This window comes from Aplysia californica, unplaced genomic scaffold (genome assembly GCF_000002075.1).
Source record: "Aplysia californica isolate F4 #8 unplaced genomic scaffold, AplCal3.0 scaffold00158, whole genome shotgun sequence".
Classification (NCBI taxonomy): domain Eukaryota; kingdom Metazoa; phylum Mollusca; class Gastropoda; order Aplysiida; family Aplysiidae; genus Aplysia; species Aplysia californica.
Genome location: NW_004797428.1, coordinates 779,919 through 785,472, shown reverse-complemented (window position 1 = coordinate 785,472; position 5,554 = coordinate 779,919). Strand labels below are relative to the sequence as shown.

The window sequence follows — 5,554 nt, the reverse complement described above, 5'->3', positions numbered from 1 at the left end:
GTTTCCCTATCACTATCAGACATGGCATTGGAGACCAACAGGAAAAAGAAAAAGAGGGAGACCAATAGGAAGCTATGGAGGCACAGTTAGGGATGAGGCAAACACACAGGGCCTGGTTGTGCCGAGTAGGGCTGGATCCTGCTCGCCAAATTTGAGAGTGGCGATTCGCGATTTAGTCGGCTTCAAAGAATCGCGAGTACGCGAGCGCTCATGGAACTGTGGCGGAACACTGACTGAAACGGAACTAAGTCATATCAACGCCACTTGGCGAGCGCGAGTCCCACTCTTGTTGTTCCGCCATCCTCTCCGCCCCACACCCTTTGTTGCGCTGCTCTATTTACTGACCTCAATTAGTGACCCCCATAAATTCACTCCCCCACCCCATGATTCGCTAAAACAATGGCTCCATAAAATTCCTTCTGTTTATTGGTTGGACCCCGTTCATTTTGTTTTAATAGGGGGTTGGACTAGTCCATCTTTTGTAAAATAAGGGGAACCATACTGTTCCATTCCGTTCTTGCGCTCGTGACTCGACTCAGCAGTAGGTTAAACAACCACAATGTGGTGACAGCAACAGGGGAGTGAATCGGGAATCGTTTGGCGATACTGTTCCGCGTTCCGCTGAAGTGAATCGTGAATCGCGTTCCGCAGGCAAGAGTGGCGATTCAGTTCCGTTCTCGCGCTCGCAACCCAGCTGTAGTGCCGAGATTGGAGAATGTAGCCCCGGGCAGGCAAGCGTGGCGTCGACTGCAGCTGGCTCTCCGCCTTATGTACTGACGGTATGGGGAGAGAGTAAAGGTGCAAACACAGTGGCATTCAGTTTGGAGATCCGTCCCGCACGTCAAAACAGCTGCGCGGTGACAAAAACGGATACACCCGGCTTGTTTCCGCCTCGACATCTGGCTTAGCGGGCTATCATGATGCAATAGACGTAACGGTGCAGACAATGGAGGTTTTGTAGCTTATATTAATGCTCCTGGCTTAAAAGAAGGCGTATTGGGCTCATCCAATATTTCAACAAAGGGATAACTTTGGCGAATACCATCGCCTTGTGGAAGAAATTCTGGGCAACGAAGTAAATGTGTATAGGACATCCGACTTATCGTACATATGCTTTCTTTTTTCCACAGCAGCCATTAGTGATTCATTGGTGAATGTTGATTCCATGTTTGGTTTGTGCGACACTATACACGTGTTCAAAAGAGCGTGGCACACAATGAAAAAGCCGGAGCCTAGCCGGTAGAAATTATAGTGCTGCACTAAAATGCTTTCTGCGAAAGAATTGTGCCGTGTGGAGAAAGAACCGGTAACGACACCACTGTGGAGGCGATGCAGAGAGAAAGGAACATTCCAGCTCAAACGTTTGTCATACGGCGGGCGAGGTCAGGGGTTTTAAAGCTGGAAGCGTACCCGGATCAGATTCCACTGTGTTTGCACCTTAAGTACGTACGTAAGTTAAAATCTCACGGTCGACTGGTCTGTGCGAAAGAGAGCCAGGCACAATTTCAGCATAGCGTGGGTGGGGTGGGTGAGGTGGGGCCGAGCTGGTGTTTCAAGGCGCCGATCAGTTTACTTCCCGGTTGCCGCATTTTACCGTGACGTAGCCAGTTGCTGTGTGTGAAAACCTGGATATAGAGTGGTGTGTCCTGTCTTCACGTGTAGAAAATGCAGTGTTCCGAGAGCAGTGTGCGGTGAATGCAGAGTGTAGCGTACATGTGTGGAGTGAGTAAAGGTGTGGAGTGTCTCAACTCTTACATGTAACCACATCTACTAGCTAGAAGACGAATTTTAAAAACATCTTGTTTTCCTTTTTAGTAATAGGTATCTGTTTACCTGTACTGCAACGGTACCCCATTTATTACATCAAATCTTTATTCTCTTCTTAACATTTTGGTGGGGAATATTTGTTTCTTGTACCAGCATCTGCGTTTGTCGCGGCCGCGTTTTTTTGGCATTTTTTGGTCCGCGAATCGAGAGTGCGATTTTTGTATTTTTCTTGGAAAACCCCCAAAACAAAACAAACAAAAAAACAATAACAACAAAACAACAAAAACCCACCGCCCAGGAATAAAAATCATCGAGAGAAAAAAAAAAAGAAACCGAAATTCTTTACTTTTAGAAAAAAGTTTATTCGCTTCGTCTCTTTCTCACTTGTTGACACCACGTTGATTTGTTATTTTTATGTGAAGAATATAATAAGCACATTACATACTATTTATATATTACTGTTTCTCTTTTATTTTTCCCTCTCTGTTGGGTTTTAATTTGTTGGTGTGTTATTTTTTTCCCTTGTTATTGTTCTGATTTGTTGTTTTTTATTTTTGTGTGTTATATAGCGTAATGTTATTTAATTTGATGTTGTTCCTACCTTATCTGTATATAGTCGCTGCGAAAAGCTTAAGAACACCCAACAAATAATGCAATTTCTCTATTATTTCCAAATATCGCATATTCTTCTTTTTTATTTTGAAATTATTTTCACTATTTCTGGTCTACTGCATCATGCGCTTAGAATGAATGTTCCCAGGGCATTCTGTCAGTTCTTTGAAGGCTATGGGCCTGATTGAAAGTATTTTTTCTTGATCAACAAATATGCAAAAAATATGGCAAAAATCTTCACTTTCTGATGTTCAACGAGCCCAAAGAGAGGCTCTTCGAGAGATTTCATCCCAAATAGGGTGGAGCGACACAAATCCGCAATGTTCCTGTTAATTATTAAACTTATGGATCGTATTGTGACAAGAAGAGAAGTGATTGTCCCAGAAAAACTTCCCCCCAGATATAACTGCTTCATGTAAACGTTGTCCCTGGTCAACTACAGGTTTTTGCAAGAAAACAAGAGCTGCCTTTCTTCGAAAGGGTTCAAAAGTGAGTCGCAGAATTGTTTCACGACGGTTGGTTGAAGAATTTGGGCTCAAATCTTGTAAATCAGCCCGTAAACAAAGACTAACCCGTGGATATGAAAAGGAAGTAGCTGGCCTGTACAAGAATCAATGAGCAGCGGAGTGCAAAGCATTGGACAAAGTGACCAAAGTGATGTTTTGAGATGATTTGACTTTGCAGCAGTTTGTAGTTCGGCAGTATCATGTCAGGACGCCACCAGGGAAAAGATACGGTGCAAAGTATATCATACAGACACTGAAACATTTGTCAAGTGTTATGAGCTAAGTCTCTATTTTTTAAGTCTGAAAATCTCTCTCTCTCTCTTTCTCTCTCTCTCTCTCTCTCTCTCTCTCTCTCTCTCTCTCTCTCTCTCTCTCTTTCTCTCTCTCTCTCCCTCTCTCTCCCCCACTCCCCCTCTCTCCCCCCCTCTCTCTCTCTGGGTTATATTTTTAAAAGCCTGGACAGACTTTGAATGGCCCAGGCCTTTGGAACTGTTTCAGGACAAATTGGAAATATACATGCACATTCAAGGGCGCAAAATTTCCATGCACGACGACGCTCCATGCCACAGAACAAAGACTGTGCAATAGTACCTTTAAAGAGTTACGGTCACGACCTTACAGTGGCTTGAAAATAGCACCGACCTCAATCCTGCTGAAAATGTCTCTCAAGAAAAATAAAGTCTTAAAGAAACAGCGGCTGGATCGATAACAACAACAACAGCCTGGATCGATAACAAAGAAACAGCGGCTGGATCGATAACAACAACAACAGCCTGGATCGATAACAAAGAAACAGCGGCCCAGGGCAAAAACCGTAAGGGGTAGAATCAAGGAAGTGTGAATACATGGAATTTCCCCGGAAGAATATTGGCAAACCAGTCAAGCATGTTAGCACACCGTGTCTTGTTCAAGCAGTCATCCATGGAAAGGGTGGACACACACAGTACTAGTTTTTATCAAAACTATTCCACAACAGCTTATCATAAACATATTTTAACCGTTAAAGAATGCGTTTTTTAAAATAACAGAACAATATGTTCAATTTATTGCTAAAATGTAAAAAAGTATCGGGTGGTCTTAAACTTTTTTCCACGACTGTATATATTATGTATAAATGTGTTATGTTAAAGCATGTCTCCACCAAAACCGAATACTGACACTGGCAGGCCCCTTGAGTTTAATTCCATAAGTTACATGTAATATCCTGTACTTTTTTCTAGAATTACACACGTTTAGGGTTAAAACGGCCAATCTTAGGAAAGGTGGAAACACGCAATTATTGTTTAGTTTTGTGACTGTTTATATGCTGTTTTAATTTTGATTTCATTCTGTTGTGAAACCTCTATTTTTTTCAAGTTTTTACACTCCGTGTGGCTCCAAATGATATTCTGGATGCTTAAAAGAGAGCACAAGAAATGCTGGTGCTTTAGATTAACTTATCTCTATCGACATATTGCTATACGCTATACGCAGGGCCGTCGAGAGCCTGGTCGGGCCCTGGGGCAGCAATCACCTTCGGGCCCTCCTCCGCCCCCCCCCAAGGCCCCACCCACCCTCACCTGCAATTTAATAACCCAACAAATACAATGTACATAGGCACATATAATCACTTTACTGTAGCATATCTATTACCTACCAACATACGCTCTCTCTCTCTCTCTCTCTCTCTCTCTCTCTCTCTCTCTCTCTCTCTCTCTCTCTCTCTCTCTCTCTCTCTCTCTCTCTCTCTCTCTCTCTCTCTCTCTCTCTCTCTCTCTTTCCCCCCTGCTTGCGGGCCCCCCAAACACCCGGGCCCCGGGGCATTGGCCCCCCCTGACCCCCCCTCTCGTCAGGCCTGGCTATACGTCGTCACAGAGAGTTTGAAAGCTTGAAAATGAATGGCAATTTTTGCTATTTTCGTGACAACTTCTGGTATCTTTTGGACAAAAAATGGCAACAAACGCAGGTGCTAGCTTGTAGCTTGAGGCCTATCTTTTTAAATGCTGAAAATGCTAACGTATTCATATTTCCAACCACAGCCTGTGCGACAAATCAGGAAAGGGCACACGACTTGTAAGTGTTCATGTACAGTGAGTGCACAGTGTAGCGTATGTATTCAGCGTCATTCTGCAGTGTGTTACATCATTGAGGATGTGTATTCTGGTCTCTCGACAACTCTTAAAGACGCCCTGCTTTTAAAATTTTTTTTATAGTAGAGTGTTTTACGGCGTTTGCAACAACATAAGGTCATATGAACGCCCTGTCTTGGGACACTTTGAAAAAAAGAAGCACAACATCGGAATTCCTATTGGCGTCAGTTGCCTAGTGGTGAGGCATCCGGACTCGTAATCCGGAGGTTCGAGCGTCAGCTCGATTCGTCGTTGTGTCCATGGGAAAGGCACTTTGCACGAATTTCCCACTCGCTCGGTCCTTTCGGAGATGGATGGTAAAGTCGGAGGTCTTGCCTCTTAAAATAACCTAAAAGTATTGATACTGGCGTTAAATCAATACTATTTCACAATTTCGGAATTCATGCAGATTTTTCACTTCTGTTTTCTCCATCTCAAATTTAGATGCAACAATATTAGACCTAATACAATACATCTTGCAAATTTGTGTGTATGATTTGTATATTGTGGACAGAAATCTGCTTACAACATTGGCGTTGGTCTGCTGCTGATCGGACATAC

The 5,554-nt window shown here is 43.4% G+C and overlaps 1 protein-coding gene across 2 annotated transcripts in view; it reads left to right on the top strand.

The window, feature by feature from the left end:
• The first annotated feature begins 784 nt into the window (after positions 1-784).
• LOC101860409 overlaps positions 785-5,554 on the top strand; it is a 25,380-nt gene continuing 20,610 nt past the window's right edge. The window contains exons 1-2 of one of the 2 annotated variants that reach the window (XM_013082089.2): positions 785-1,722; positions 5,508-5,554. The exon at positions 5,508-5,554 is cut by the window's right edge and continues 520 nt beyond it. The gene's annotated coding sequence lies outside the window, so the exon portion shown is untranslated. The remainder of the gene's footprint in view (positions 1,723-5,507) is intronic. The other variant, XM_035969583.1, reaches the window with a different exon arrangement.